Here is a 15,784-nt window from a genome sequence, read left to right as displayed (position 1 = left end):
TCCAAGTAGATAAGGATGCCAAATCTTCAAAACAATATAATGCTACTAATTCCAAATCATGAACATAATAAGAAACTCTATATACTCGTGATTGTCATGACACATAAGTAGTAAACATTCTATTTTGCATCAAAAGATGACCAAATTCTTGTTGCAAAGCATTACTGTAGATAACATAAGATCATGTACATATGGAAATTGTCAATATAGGTGAATAGTCAATCGATGATTCAACTAATCAAAACTGTTTTGACATGCTTCACTCCATATAAGAGAATAACTCTTCCGTAATAACATCTTCATCAATTCAACCATAATCGAGAATCATTTTCAGTTGACAAATACTTGAATATTCTGTATATGTATTTCTATTCTTCAGCCTGATACCATGTGTCCCAATAATACCACACGATCTAGACTCACACTTACCCAACCTTGCAATAAGTTGTTTATCTCGCAAAACTTGTAATAGTGATTGCAAGTGATTAACATGCTCATCTGTACTTCGTGAAATATACTAGTATGTCAATAAAAATAATCACTAAGTGATATAGGAATGGTTGAGAGACTTTGTTCATCAATGCCATAAATAATTGTAGGTGCAATAGTTAATTTGAAAGGCATAACCAAAACTCATAATGGTCGTATCGAGTTTAAAATGGTGTCTCTGCAATATTCTCTTTAGCTATTTTCAACTGATGGTATCTTGATCGAAAATCAGTACTCGAAAACAGTTGCATACCTTGAAATTGATCAAATAAGTCTTCTATTCTCGGTAATAGATATTTATTCTTCACAGTCACTTGATTCGACTTCCAATAGTGTATATAATGCTGCAGTGTGTCGTCTTTCTTCTTCAAAAATAATATTGGTGCTCTCCAAAGTAAAACATTAAGTCATACATATCTCTTGTCTGACAACTCTTGTAACTATTTATTTAACTCTTGAAACTCTAATCAAGACATTTGATAAGGATGAATATAAATAGATGCAGTACCTGGTAGTAACTCAATAGTGAATTTTGTCTCTTGATCAGGTGCTAATCAAATCTCCACTTTGAATAAATCGAAAAGCCGATGTAGCTAATATAAGACAAGTTGCAATTTATCGATACCATTAAATATCACTCGATCTCGTGTCGATGATTATATTACCATTTTTTTTCATGATAAGCTACCTTAGTTCGATGAAGTTACAACCAATCTATACTCATGATAATATCAAATTTGTGTATGAACAAGGGAATCAATACCCGCTGGCAGCTGAACTGAATTAACTCGCACCATGCAGTCTAGATAAACCGTGTATACTGAAACAATGCCATCTCATAATCAACAACAAACATAGTTCTTGTTTAAAGACAGAATCTCTCTTTAATTCATCATCACAATACACTTCTTGCATATATTTATCATTAAATTCTCTAGGAAAATCGTCTGAACTTAGTACCAAAGATTGTATAATAGCTTGTGGGACTGTTTCTCACCAATAGTAAGTATTGCTTCAAAGAAGAGACATTGTATAATCAAAACACTCATCTGACATATAACTCATCCGATTGAACACATGTTCTATCCTTTTCAACCATATCTTGGCCTCGGCCGGATCAGTAGTCTTATAAAGTCAACAATTCCATTTTTCGGTGCTATTTAATGTTTCTACCTCTTTGACTCATCATTGGACCATGTATTTACTGGAAATCACCATATGATGCAATATGTATATGAGATGTTTCTATAATTAATTGATGATGTAGGGCGGCTGACCCTTCTCTCCTCAGTGAGATAAGATATGTTCATGACAATACAAATGCAAATGAAACTTATAACATAAATGTATCGTATGATATACATGAATACTATGTCCGAGCGGGATTCTATCCCCGCTCTGATACCACCTACGCTGTCACACCTCAACCCCTCTGACGTATACTCTTTTAATAAATAAATCCCTTATCATAAAAGCAATCAATACACTTGTCTAATTCATAGAACACCCATATTATATAAGTTCAAACCAACACTTATCCGATACATATTTCAAAATATCCTGTAAAGTAGTGGAACCCTCTCACCACTCTATATACTATACATTTATCTACATGCAAAATGATGAGGAGGAGAAGGTTGCCAAATGCGTCAGCTGCCGAACCTGATAACACGTGGAGTTCCTATGACCCACATCAGTTAAAACTTTACTGTTATCTTATTCCTAAAAAATTTAGTGGTTTATATGAGCCACAACTCAGTATATATAAATTTCCACCTTCAATCTCACATGATACAAACATCAAGCATATTCTTTTATCAATACATATAATCAGAAACAATATATATATAACATAATTTAAAAACAAACCATTTCATATTCATATGCATATGTCACTCTATTCAGTTTATTATTCTGTAACAGTCAAGTCTGGTATCTGCTCGGGATTCCTCTATGACCCGAAGGTCTCTCTGTAATTGGACTCATAGGTCCCTCTGTATTTGACCCAAAGGTCCCTCTGTAATTGGACTCATAGGTCCTCTGTATTTGACCCGAAGGCCTCTCTGTAATTGGACTCATAGGTCCCTCTAAAATTTCAGATCCAGTACAAGGTTGTCACAGATTCTCTTTAATCACATGATTCATGTACTTTCAATACCATATGTAAATCATCAATTACATATTTCTATCATATAATTCATTTACAACATTATATCCATTGCACAATCACATATCCATATCATATTCCACCATCTATATCAAATAATTCATAATCATATCAATTTCACAATAAATAATCCAACAATTCACTCCAATTCAACATATAACAATCAACCACATAACATATGTAAAACTAAAAGTGTGATTTATACGTTATCACGATAGGTAAACAACTCAAAAGCTTGATCCCTTCTCTTCATCTACCACTCTCAGATTATATAGAGTTGTTACTTCTAAATCCTAAATATTCTTTCTACTATTCTTTTGTTTTTCTCCCAACTCCCGTTTCTCTTTTATTTTTTTTTGTATATATGTATATCGTACCTTTCTTAAAACCCCCCTTTCTCGTTCTCATTAAAAAAATATATTCCCTATAGTCCTAATACATGTCAGCTGCAAAATTAGGTGACTCACTTATTATTTGTAATATTTTTATAAGGAAAACACGTATAAGTGAAAAACTAAAAACGTGTAATTTTGTAAACACTTGAGTTGCGAACTAATACATAAAAATGCTCATTTGCTATGCCACGTACGTATGTTTATTTGTTTAATGTATATACATTAGTCTATCCATAAAACTAAATTTATAAATATGTATATATGAAAGTACGTACATGAATAGTACTATATAATCCCATTTACACATGCACACGTTACAACACATACATACACACCCACATATATATTATATATTTAATATATACAACATAATTTATAATTATATAAAATATTCATTTATCTATTAAATAAAATTCTCGTGAATCGAAACTCTCTATTTATTAGACTATACTGATTGATCGTAACACTAAATATATCCTCTATGATACAAACTTAATATCTATGTAGTAAAAATGACAATTTAATATGCAATCACAATATAATATGATAATATGCAAAATAATGCATGTTCGGGTTAGGGATGTCACACGCCTGCTCTCGGCCAGCTCCAACCACCTGTCTCAGCCCTGTCTCGGCCTTCCACTCCCACTGCTCTGGCACACGTCGCGCCTCGTGGCGCGCCCGTCTCGGCGAGGAGCTAGAGCTCTGTCTCGGTCTTCCGCCTAGGGTTCTCTGCTCGGCAACTCGTGGTGTCTCGGTGGTTCTCGGACGAATCGCCACGCCGCACCAGCCGCCGCCTTGTGTCGACCTTGGTCGCGGGTTCCACCTGGGGGTGCGGTCTCAGGCGACGGTGCGCACGAGCCCACGCTCTTCTACGCGTCGCCCCGTGATCGCGAACCCTCGGCTCCCACTGGTTCGACGACCGTACCTCGATCGTGCGTGGTGCAATCCGTCTTGGTGGGAGCGCCGACGGATCTCACGTCTCGTATGATCGAGAAATTCAAGTTCTTTGATTCGAAAGTTCTTGAGTTCATCATGCATAAAATTTAAACAAAAACACCAAGAACATGCTTCGCAATCAAATAACACATGCATACATAAATCTCGCGAAATTTAAATCCAAATAATCAGAGCCAAAGAATGGCTCTGATACCAATTGTTGGGGTTGGCCACGGAAGCGTGCGTTCTAACGGATCACATAAAATTTTGATCTATTTAGCAGATTATTTAGACAAAATCTATTCGCGTAATTCTCACATGTATCACGCTCATAACTTGAATTTAAACATGCTTTAACGCAATTAACACCTAAAACATGCTTACTGCTGTCACGACCATATCTTCCTAGTCAAAGAAAGTGTAGCTATATCGCGACTAAATCTTACTGAAACTGTCTCAACTCATCATAAGATGCATAAATCAAGGGAAACATTGTCTGAAATGTGTTGAGGGTAAAAATCATACTGAATCAGAGTAGTTGTGGAACAATTGTCTTTGCTAAAAGCAAGTTCTAAATTTGCGCAACGGAAGAGTACCAAGACAGATGTAATATGTATGAAGACATACTACACCAGCTATATTCCTACTTATTTAGTCTTCTGTCCCAACACCTCCTCGGCTTTGACATCGATCAACCTGCACATTAAGGAAAAACAATATGCAGGGCTGAGTACTTGATGCACTTGGTGGACTCATGCCGAAAACATTTTCTCTTTTAGTTGTCAGCCAAGCTGAGTAACACGGGGTTTTTTTTTCTGAAAACAAGTCCCGGTCTCTAAAATTGTTATTTCTTTCTGACAATAGACTGCAGTCATTTAAACTTCTGATGATATACCATATCGGATCTATGTGAATCGGGAATGTGGCCACATTCCACGATCACTGGGCCGGCCAACCTGGCGCTAGCTCACGACCCCTGGACCGGCCAACCTGGCGCTAGCTCGCGGTCCATATGTGTACACTAGTCCGAGTAGGATTTACTGACCTACTGGGACCCGAATTTGATTTAATTGGTTGACATAGCCAACAGATAGGCAATCATAAAACAAAACATGGTATGACAACTCATTCAAAAATCATGTTTCCATATAAAACACGCTTTAAAAGAAAGAAGAGAAAGCCCACCTCGTTTGCTTAAACTCTTTCAAACAAGTGCTTTTCCTGTCCTGAGATTACGCGTCGTGCGACGACGTTCCTTTACAAAAATTAATATACTTAAATTAGGCTTCAAGTAAATTTTCATCTTGCATGAATGCATGCCTAAGCGTGTGCTCTTTATTTTATTTTTTCTTCTTTCTAAAATTTAGAAATCTGAATTCTTTAATTAAATCCGATTTAATTTATTTGGAAACTGGCCGAACTGTTCGGGTATGATAAATTCCTGAATTATCTTAAGTATTTTAAAAATACTTTCTGTGACCAATAAAGGTCTGATTTAATTATTTATTAAATACTATTTCACACGGCATAACGTTTTTCCTTTCTTCCGTGGCTAAAGAAATTAATGTCATTATACTTTTGAAATCATCTAAGGTAATGACTTCAACCAAATTAATGGTCCTAATAATTAAATTCCCAGGCCCAGCTAAGAATTAATTATTTCTTAATTAAATCGGCCCAGCCCTCTTTGCTATGGCCCAATTGAACTTAACCATTTTTGGCCCAAAACCATTCTCTTCTTCCTCTCTTTTTTCTATTCTAGTGAGGCCCAAAGGGAAAGTCAATGGGGCATGGCCCAATTAACTCCCCACCTGTCGACCCTCCCCTCTCATTTCTCTTCTCCATTTTCAATTTGGAGCAAAACCCTAACTCCCTCCTCCTTCTTCCTCGATGGGCACCACCGGAGCACGCTGCCGCTCACCGGCGTCACCCTTCACTCCCTAGTTCACGCCGATCGCACCACCACCATGACCAATGGCTCGCTCGGCCGCCCGTCGAAACCCCCAGCGACCCCTGCTCGCGACGCCTCCATCACGTCGTGGCCGTCGTCGACTGTAGGCCGTCATCGCCGCCCTGTCATTCGCCTCTTCACGGTAATTCGGCCCCGTCGTGGGTTCTCCGACCGAGGCAGACGCCGTTCGGTCCGTTTCACAAGCCAGCGTCGTCGCCACCACCGCTGCTCTTCGGTGTCGCCGCTGAGCCCGGGTGTTTCCGCGGCTATCTTTGCGGCCTTGCCGTCGTCAGTGGCCTCCGAGGTAGCTCCTCGGCCTCAAAGCTAAGTGTTCCTAACTTAGCTAACTTTTATGTTTTCTTTAGACGAAGTTGATCCTGATTACATGGTTTAGAACTAGGCAGATTTTGGTGGTTTAGTTATGAGGGATTAAACTGCAAATCCTTAGACATGTTGCCTAGTTTCACTACATTCTAATTCCATTAAATCACTGTAAGGCAATTGAAAACGAGCTCTTTTTATTCCAGGAGTTATTGGCTGCTGCTCCCAATCTCAAATGTTCTTACATTTATGGGTTTTGCTTGATGATATTGCTATTTGTGATGTTCTACTGTGAGCCTCGGTTCTTGGCTATCTAATGCCTTATGCTACATGATGCTAGCATGATTTTGATGATTTACCTCTTGTGACTGATGAGTGAGGCTGCTCCTTACTCCTACTCGATCCCTCTCTGCCCTGGCCCTTCTCACTCCTTTACTATCTTGTGATTGATTTTGTGATGAGGGAGGCAGAAGAGGCTGAGGCCTATTTGTACTTGTGGTCTAACCGAAAGCCTGAAAAAAATGGCTGATATCCCTAGCTAAAAAGGGCCTTTGGTTGGTTAAGAGTTGGTTGACTTCTCTGCAGCTTTGCAGAGTGTATACTCTGAAAATTTTGGCTTCTTTCCCAACCGATTCTGGTGGTTTTCTGGGTGTACTCGTGAGCTGATGAGTCTGTGGTCCCTCATTGTGTTCTGATGCTCCCACTGAAATTGATGTTTTATTTTCGTACTCCCCTGCTGCCCATTTAACAGCATTTGTCTCTATATGGGGTTTAGTACTTGGTTTATTTATTGTTTCTATTGGTCTATGGCAGGTGCACACAGGAGGGAGCATCTTATGGCTGATTCTTTGACCATGGCGGGTCTGAATTAAGTGCGAGCTGTAGGGATGCAGCCTTGTACAGTGCAGCCACTGAGATGGAATTGTGTTGGCTGACTTGCTTCTCTCGGCCCAGCTCTCGCTCACTCTAGGGAAGGTAATGTTTCCTCTTTCCCTTGCCAATACTTGGTTTTAGCTGTCTTTATTTCATGCGATTAAACTCTCTTTTTCATGCGTTTTGGCAGGAGCCGAGACTGCTACCGAGGTTGCCCCTTCCTCGTGGTCTCGTCCTCAAATTCGGGGCCGAGACGGCTCGCGTTAAAGGCCGAGGAAGTTCACTAGGAACTCTCAGTTGTTGTAGTTCGATATGAACTCTCTTTTGTTTATCTCAACAAGTATGTAGTAGCTCATATAGTTGGTGTGTATTTAATTTCAAACATTTGAAATTTGTTAGCTTTAGAATTTCTGAAATTTGTATTAATACTCTTATTCAAGAATTAAAAATACTCCCTCGTTCTTTAATAAAATTCTAGCATTTTATTTCATAACTCTCGAGAATCTAAGTCCCGGCTATTACAACTGCGGAGTTAGCCAATTTACCTCATTGATTCTCTGAAGAATCGAAGATGGCTCACGTCTTCTCCACGTGAAGATCTTGCATACTAAACCACGGATCTTTTGACTGGCTCCCGGACTGTAATCTGATATCAGTGTGGGCTGATCTCACCAAAATACTAAGACTTGAATAAAGAAGACGGAAACTACTCACGGAGGAGAGCAAAAATCGTCCCCTTTGATGGATAGAAGCTGGACGAAAATTTTGTGGAAAATAATGTGTATTTTCTGTCTCCTTTATTCTCCTATTTATATTAAGTCACATATTAGGCCCAGTCGGGGATCTATGGAAGAATTTGGATATGACCTCCCCCAATTAGCTATTTACTAATTAAATTGAACCCACAATTTAATATATGCTTATATTGGAATATTACGAGCAGCCACTACAAAAGTAATATTGCACTGCCCATCCAAATATGAAATTACAAGTATTCTGGGTTTCCATTTGTTTGTCATTTATTTCTTGTGCTTAAGATAGAAACATCCATTAATTAATTAATGTCTGCTATGGACTTAATTAATTAACATATTATTAACTCCAAGAGTGGACTTAGCAAGAAACTCTTATTCATTATTCATAGAGTAATCAAACTCCAACTAGCTAGGTTCCGAATAATGAAACCTTGTATCGAGCTCCTCTTGTGGATGTTATCAAACGAGACTCACCTCACGCACGATTCAATATAATAGCAATCCTAGCACCGCTAGATATTAATCACCACTACCCAATATACCAGGATTCTTGGGTTACGAAAAACCCGCACCTTTTGGTAACCGAGTTCGAGCACTCTTGACATCAATTGTAATTTCATCCTTTCTATAGGAGTTTATTTGTAATTTCCTCCTTCTTAATATAGGAGTTTCTTTTTTTTAAAGTACTGCATAATCAATACCGTATGCTTAATGCTAACGTACATTGATTAAGAAATTAATTATCAAGACATCGTCTTTCAGTAGATAGCATAAAGACCCGTCTTGCCGTAGATCCAATTCAGTGCTATACCACACCAATGTCATCTTATTTCAGTAAGGGTTAGAAATATGCGGACTGACATTGCAACTTTTCACGATAGGTAGTCTAGGCCTATCTAGGTTGTGAAATTCTTCTTTTTCTTTGTTTGGAACTGACCGTGTTACCTTAAAGTGGACGACGCCCACAACCGGTCTACTAAAACGAAGACTTAGACTTTTTATGTTGCTTATATATTTAAATATGCAATAAACGTCCATTAAATGTAAAACATAACAACATTATGACAAAAATAATCTGTTTCATTCCTTTGGAAGATATCATATAGAGTTTTACAGTATTCAATCACTTGAAAGGTGATTTCTTGTATACGAACTCTAACAATCTTCATTGCCGTTACATTACAAACATCACAAAATGTATTATTGTGGGCAATTTCGATTCAAAAGGTTTGTTTGTTGGCCAAGTAAACCCATGTATATGAGTTATGCTTCAACTAAACTTTTAAGATATGACAATTTCTATGATGTTATATCAACCAAAATGATCCTATCTTGATGCTATTACCAAACAAAGATCATACAATCAAAGTTTGTTGGTCATTTGGATCGAAATGGTTTGCTTGTTGGCCAAGTAAACCCAAATATAAAGAGTTAATCTTTAAATGAACGTGCACGAGACAACAACGATAACTATGCTCTATTGACCAAAATTATCTTGTCTTCATTGCCGTTACATTACAAACATCACAAAATGTATTATTGTGGGCAATTTCGATTCAAAAGGTTTGCTTGTTGGCCAAGTAAACTGATAAGGCTAATTTCATGCATAGGTCTAGGGCTTTAATTCGTGAAATTTCTGGGTCTAACGCACGTTTTAAGCCAGGTGTGTGAAGATTTTCGCCAGGTCCAGGAAAGGAGGAGGACAGTTGCGTGGACCTAGGAAATAGGCGCACGAGTGGACATTATGCGGAAAATTGCTTGACGGAGGAAACCTCAGAGTTGAAAGGTAGAATAGAGATTTCTACGAAGACTCTAGAAGGCTATGTCCGCATCTATAAAAGGGAGAAGCAAGCACGCTGGAGGGACCTTCTCGGTTGGAGGCCTCGCTAACAACCTGTAGCTTAGTTCACTTTTCACACACTTGGTTCTTTTCGTGGGAAGATTCAGGGTTCGCACCGGGGTTCATGTTTAGTTTTCTTTGAAGCTATTGTGGGTTGTAACACCGTCCTTCTGTGGGCTAAGAAACAATTTAATTTCTGCTTTCATACTTTCCTGATTTCGCCGAGCTTCGTTGTTCGAATCTCGGAGCTCTATTTGTTTGTTTTGCCGAATATTCTCTAATTTCAATGCAAGTTTGATTTTCTGTTACGTTGATTTTCAGAATTTTGGAGTTGGATGTGTTTCGCAGTTGTTTTCTGAATTTATGCAGGTTTGCAGTTGGATCTGGGTGATCGGAGTCTGTTTGTGGATAAATCGGAGGGTTGAGTTCGCTGGAGTTGTGGAGTTGTTTGTGGTTGTTTGAATTCGGAGTTGATCGGAGCAGATCTGTGAAAACCGGAGTTATGGAGTCGGTTGTGTCTGTTGTTGGGTTCGGATCGCTTAGATCCGGAGTGGATTAAGCATCCGACGTGAATCTGAGCAAGATTGATTTAATTTCATGCCTAGTTTACGTGTTTTCATTTCATTTCGCCTAGTTTACGTAGATCTGATGTATTTCCGGTTCATAGCAAGTTTCCGGCATCCAAATCTTTATATTCTGTTCGAATCTAGATATATGCTCTGTTTTCTCCATTTGCGTGTTTGAATCGGTAAGGAAATTGCATGTCGTTGTTAGTTGGAGCATGAGTTTGTTATTTGCAGCTTTAGTCGTACTTGCTATAATTGGAGTCATGGTCCTCGCTGTTTTATTCTCCTTGTCTAGTCTTAATTAGTTAGTCGTCTACTCCATCTAGGAAGCAAAATGTGTCTCTCAGTATTGAAGTCTGATTTTATTACATGTTCTGTGTCCTAGATCTAGCATTTACATTTCGTGTCTAGGTCTAGAAGTAGTTAAAATTCTCAACCCTTTTGCGTGGCAGCAGCCGCTTGTTTCCAGAGTCTCTAAGCACTTCTTCACGAATCCATCTTCATGGGATCGACCCCGCTTCCCTATACTAATTTATAGTATTCGGGTTGAGGGATTTAATATTTTTTTGAAGGGGAGTCGAGTGTGTCCAACGATAAAAATACTCCGTGTTCTCTTGAGTTCCTGGACCTGGTGATCCAGTGGATTTAAGGAGCGTGGTGTCTTGACCAAGCACTTGCATTAGTTTTCTCTGTGCACACTTGCTTACTCCGTAATACACAAACACACAACGTGTTTTGCACCTTCAAATGGCGCCGTTGCCGGGGATGGATGGCGTGCTTTGTGTTAAGTGTTCAGAGTCTGTGGTGTAAATAGTTTTGATTATTTTCTGTATCTTTTACTTGTAGTTTATGAGCAGAGGCTCAAGATCTACCTACTGGAGCAACTCATCTGGGTGGAAGCACGGCCAGTTAAATTGGCGGGTTAAGGATACAGTCTCTACTGTGACCACCAGATCAGGGTTTACCACGGGAGATCCATTTCTGAGTGAATTTACTAGCGACGAATCTTGGACGTCGTCAGGACGCGAAGATCCAGAATCACCACCGAACTGAAACAAAGTCAGAAACACAGGAAGCAGGGGAAGTAGTCATGGCGCACGTAGTAGATCTAGATCCAGAGATCGGCTCGCTCACTGCCCATTTAGATGGAGAACCAGCCCAAGCCATAGTAATGAACCAGCGCCAGAGGACTATTGAGATCAAGAAAAACGTACTCGGCATCTTGCCAACGTTCTCTGGGCGCAGAAATGAGTGTCCGTATGAGTTCTTAAATGAATTCAGTAAGTTGTGTGGAATTCAGAGGCCAAATGAAACAACAGAGGAGGATTATCGCCTACGGGCAATTCCGTTTACCTTGAAAGGGCAAGCTAATACGTGGTTATTGAGGTTGCCCCCGGATTCTATCCGCACATGGAGGGACTTCAAGTTGGAATTCTTAGATTATTTCTTCCCATCTAACAAGACGAATGCACTGAAAAAAGAAATACTACAGTGTAAGCAGGATTACGATGAATCTCTGAGTCAGTATTGATCGAGATTCAAGGGGTTGTTGGATGCGTGCCCGAACCACCGAATGATAGAGGCAGAAACCTACTCTCTGTTTTACGAAGGGGCAACTCCTGAGTCAAAGGACTTAATGAATTCCTCGAGTGGGGGGAATTTCACAAGAAAAAGGGAAAGTGAAGCAAGAGAAATCCTGGGGAAGTTGATCGACGCTAAGAAGGCGTACGATAACCCTAGGAATGCAGTGAGAATAGGATCGATGCATGCCATAAGAGAAAAAGAAGATGATAAAGTAGAAGCGAGGATTGACAGGCTCGAGAAGGCTCTTTTGAACGCGATTGAAAAGACAATTCCACAAGCTTCACAAGGGAAGGATAAATCTCCTGGTCAAGGAGATAATCAAATTCAGCAATATTACGGGACCCAGGAAGGAGATTATCAGGCCCAGGTCAATGCAATGGGAAGTTGGAATCCCGATGGGAGCTGGAATCCAGGGAGACAGAGAGATGCGCCCTGGATAAACCATCCAAATTTCAGATGGACTGACAATGAGCAGAATCAGCCAGCACCACAACAAAGTCAGCAGTTTGCACCTCAGCCCGAGAGACAAGGTAACTGGTCAGGAAGGAATCACGAGGGGCAGGGCAGCTGGATCAATCGGAACCAAGGAGACCACTCGAACTAGGGAAACAGAAATCAGAACAATCAAGGGAACTCTTATGTACCACCGCACCAAAGGAATTTTCAAAACAATTACCACGGTCAAGGAAATCAATACAACAACTCTTCAGGAGGTCAAGGAAACGCTCGTCAGGGTCAAATGAGTGGACCGACTCTGAGTATAGGGCCAGGGCCCAGCCAGCCACCAAAGCCACCAAAGAGTATCGATGATATGGTGCTCGATCTCGTCAGTTCTCAACAACATATGCAAAACAACCTGTAATCGAACAATGACGTTGTGCACAAGCTTCAAGACGCTCAACAGGAGCAGAAGGCAGCAATGGATATGCTGGCCAAGCAATTATCCCAGATAGCCACTTCTTTGAGTGATATGAGGGGGAATGAAGGAAAGATTACCGCCTCGGTAAGGCCATCGGATAGAGCGAATATAAGTCAGATTACTTTGAGATCCGGGAGGGGATATGATGGGCCATTGGTAAGAATGAAGGAAGCGACACACCCCAAGGAAGGCAAAAAGGAAGAGGATACAATTCCTAGGTCTAGGAACTTGGAGGGAGAAAATTCCTTAGTCAAGGATGACCTTAAGACATGAGATTTGGAGAAACCTCTGCCTAGGTCAACTGAACCAATCTTCCTCGATCCAGAGCCGGCATTGAGAAATAAGGCAGTAAGGGAAGAAATCGGAGAATTCTCAGTTGAAAGCTCTATCGGAGCAGGGAAGCGACTGAAGCCTTTCCCAAGCCGAGGGGAAGCCAAGAAGAAGAAGGAAGAGCCGGTGGATTTTATGGATATTTTTGGAAAATTGGAGATTAATCTACCATTCTTATAGGCTTTGAAATTGTCGGTGTTTAGCAATTTATCAAGGAATTTATAGCTGGGAAGGCTAGACCCAGTGGGAAAATTTTGATAGGCGAGAACGTCTCTGCAGTGATTCAAAAGCGGAGGATGCCTTCGAAATTCAATGATCCAGGTATGTTTACCTTACCCATCTCTATTTGTGATGTAAAAATCGAGCATGCTATGTGTGATTTAGGTGCATCCATAAATGTGTTACCACTGTCTATATACAAGAAGTTAGTAGGTGTAGGCATGGTGGACACCCAAGTTGTAATCCAATTGGCAGATAGGTCATGCATTTGTCCTGAAGGAGTGCTTGAGAATGTAATATTAAAGGTACATGACTTCTTGTACCCAGCTGATTTCCATGTGATTATAATGGGGAGAAATATACATTCAGCATTGGTGAGGCAATGAAAAAACCTCTTGACATTGAAAATTTACATGCTGTAGATGTTATTAACCCCTTGGTCCAGGAATATCTTGAGACAGAGTTAATGCAGGAACAGATCGAGAATTCCGAGATGAGTCATGCTATTGATAGAGAAGTAGCTAGTTGGTGTCAAGAAATGAACACGAGTGAGTTATCAGACGATGAGCTAGCTGAAGCGATTCTGGAATTATGTACGAACTCTGAGCTAGGTCGATCAAGGAAGACATCTTATGTGGCGAGCATGGACAGTTCTACTGAGTCTAAGAAGGGAATAGCAATTGAGTCGACAGAGAAAAATCCCTTGCCACAGGAAATTGATGTTCCCAAGAAAGAATTGAAGACGCTTCCACCTGGGCTCAAGTATGCGTATCTGGAGGGGAAGGAAAATTTCCCGGTGATCATTAACAGCAGCTTGACCGAGGGACAAGAAGAGGAACTGCTGAAGGTAATTCGGAAGAACAAGAAGGCTATTGGGTGGACACTCTCTGACTTGGTTGGAATCAGTCCAGATATGTGCATGTATCACATTCGCCTAGAAGAAGGAGCAAAAGCCTGTAGGGACCCGCAACGCAAATTGAATTCGAACATGAGGGAAGAAGTGCTGAAGGAAGTATTGAAGTTGCTATCCCTAGGAATCGTATATTCCATACCAGACAGTGAATGGGTTAGTCCAGTACATATGGTACCGAAGAAGTCAGGAATACAGGTGGTCAAGAACGATAGAAATGAGTTGGTCCCCACTCGACTTGTTACTGGGTGGAGGATGTGTATTGACTACCGGAAGCTGAACGAGGCTACTAGGAAGGATCACTTCCCGTTACCTTTCATTGACCAGATGTTGGAAAGATTGGCGGGAAAGCAATATTTCTGTTTCCTGGATGGATATAGTGGGTATTTTCAAATCTATGTGGATCCCGAAGACCAGGAGAAGACAACTTTCACATGTCCCTTTGGAACGTACGCTTACAGAAGGATGTCGTTTGGTCTGTGCAATGCGCCAGGCACTTTTCAGCGGTGTATGATGAGTATCTTCTCGGATCTTCTGGAGGATTACATCGAGATTTTTATAGATGATTTCACTGTGTACGGGAATTCATTTGACTCATGTTTGGCGAGCTTGGACTTAGTGCTGAGAAGATGCCAAGAGAAGCATTTGGTTTTGAATTTCGAGAAATGCCACTTTATGGTCCCTGAGGGAATTGTCCTAGGGCATGTGGTATCGGAAAGAGGCATACAGGTAGATCAAGCAAAAATCGATGTTATCTCAAAACTGCCTTACCCGACGAATCAAAAAGAAGTGAGAGGATTCCTAGGGCACGCAGGATTTTATAGGAGTTTTATAAAGGATTTCTCAAGAATTGCTCAACCACTGACTCACTTATTGCATAACGATGTGGAGTTTGTTTTCGATGAGCAGTGTAAAAAAGCTTTTCAGCTGTTGAAGGACAGATTAGTATCCGCTCCCATTATCAGAGCACCTGACTGGAATCTACCCTTTGAAATCATGTGCGACGCCAGCGATTATGCAGTTGGGGTGGTGCGGGGTCAAAGAGTTGATGGAAAAAGCTACGTGATTTTCTATGCTTCAAAAACGCTAAATCAAGCCCAGAAGAACTACGACACCACTGAAAAAGAGATACTGGCTGTTGTATACTCATTTGAGAATTTTCGACCATACTTGCTGGGGTCGAAGGTGATCGTTTTCATATACCACGCAGCTATTAAGTACCTGCTGGCGAAGAAGGAGTCCAAACCGAGATTAATCCGTTGGGTGCTACTTTTACAAGAATTTGATTGGGAGGTTAAGGATAAAAAGGGAACTGAGAACAAGTGGCTGGCCATCTGAGTCGTATTTTTCAAGAGGAGACCGAGGAAGCAATACCGGATGCATTCCCCGAGGAACATTTGTATTATTTAGGGGAATTTCCTAGACCTATCAATTGGGAAGAGATTATGGCATTAACAGGTCCAGGAGATTCTGAAAAGGGTAAATGTCATCTAAACAATGAGACATGGTTCGCAGACCTGGCAAAC

The 15,784-nt window shown here is 40.4% G+C and overlaps 1 long non-coding RNA gene across 1 annotated transcript; it reads left to right on the top strand.

Moving 5' to 3' along the window:
* The first annotated feature begins 5,586 nt into the window (after positions 1 to 5,586).
* LOC121759255 lies at positions 5,587 to 7,628 on the top strand. Its single transcript, XR_006041621.1, has 2 exons — positions 5,587 to 7,237; positions 7,326 to 7,628. It is a non-coding gene; the product is annotated as an uncharacterized LOC121759255 (long non-coding RNA).
* The last annotated feature ends 8,156 nt before the right edge of the window (positions 7,629 to 15,784 follow it).

The sequence above is a fragment of the Salvia splendens genome, chromosome 12, assembly GCF_004379255.2.
Source record: "Salvia splendens isolate huo1 chromosome 12, SspV2, whole genome shotgun sequence".
NCBI lineage: Eukaryota > Viridiplantae > Streptophyta > Magnoliopsida > Lamiales > Lamiaceae > Salvia > Salvia splendens.
This window is presented reverse-complemented; position numbering and strand designations above follow the sequence as displayed.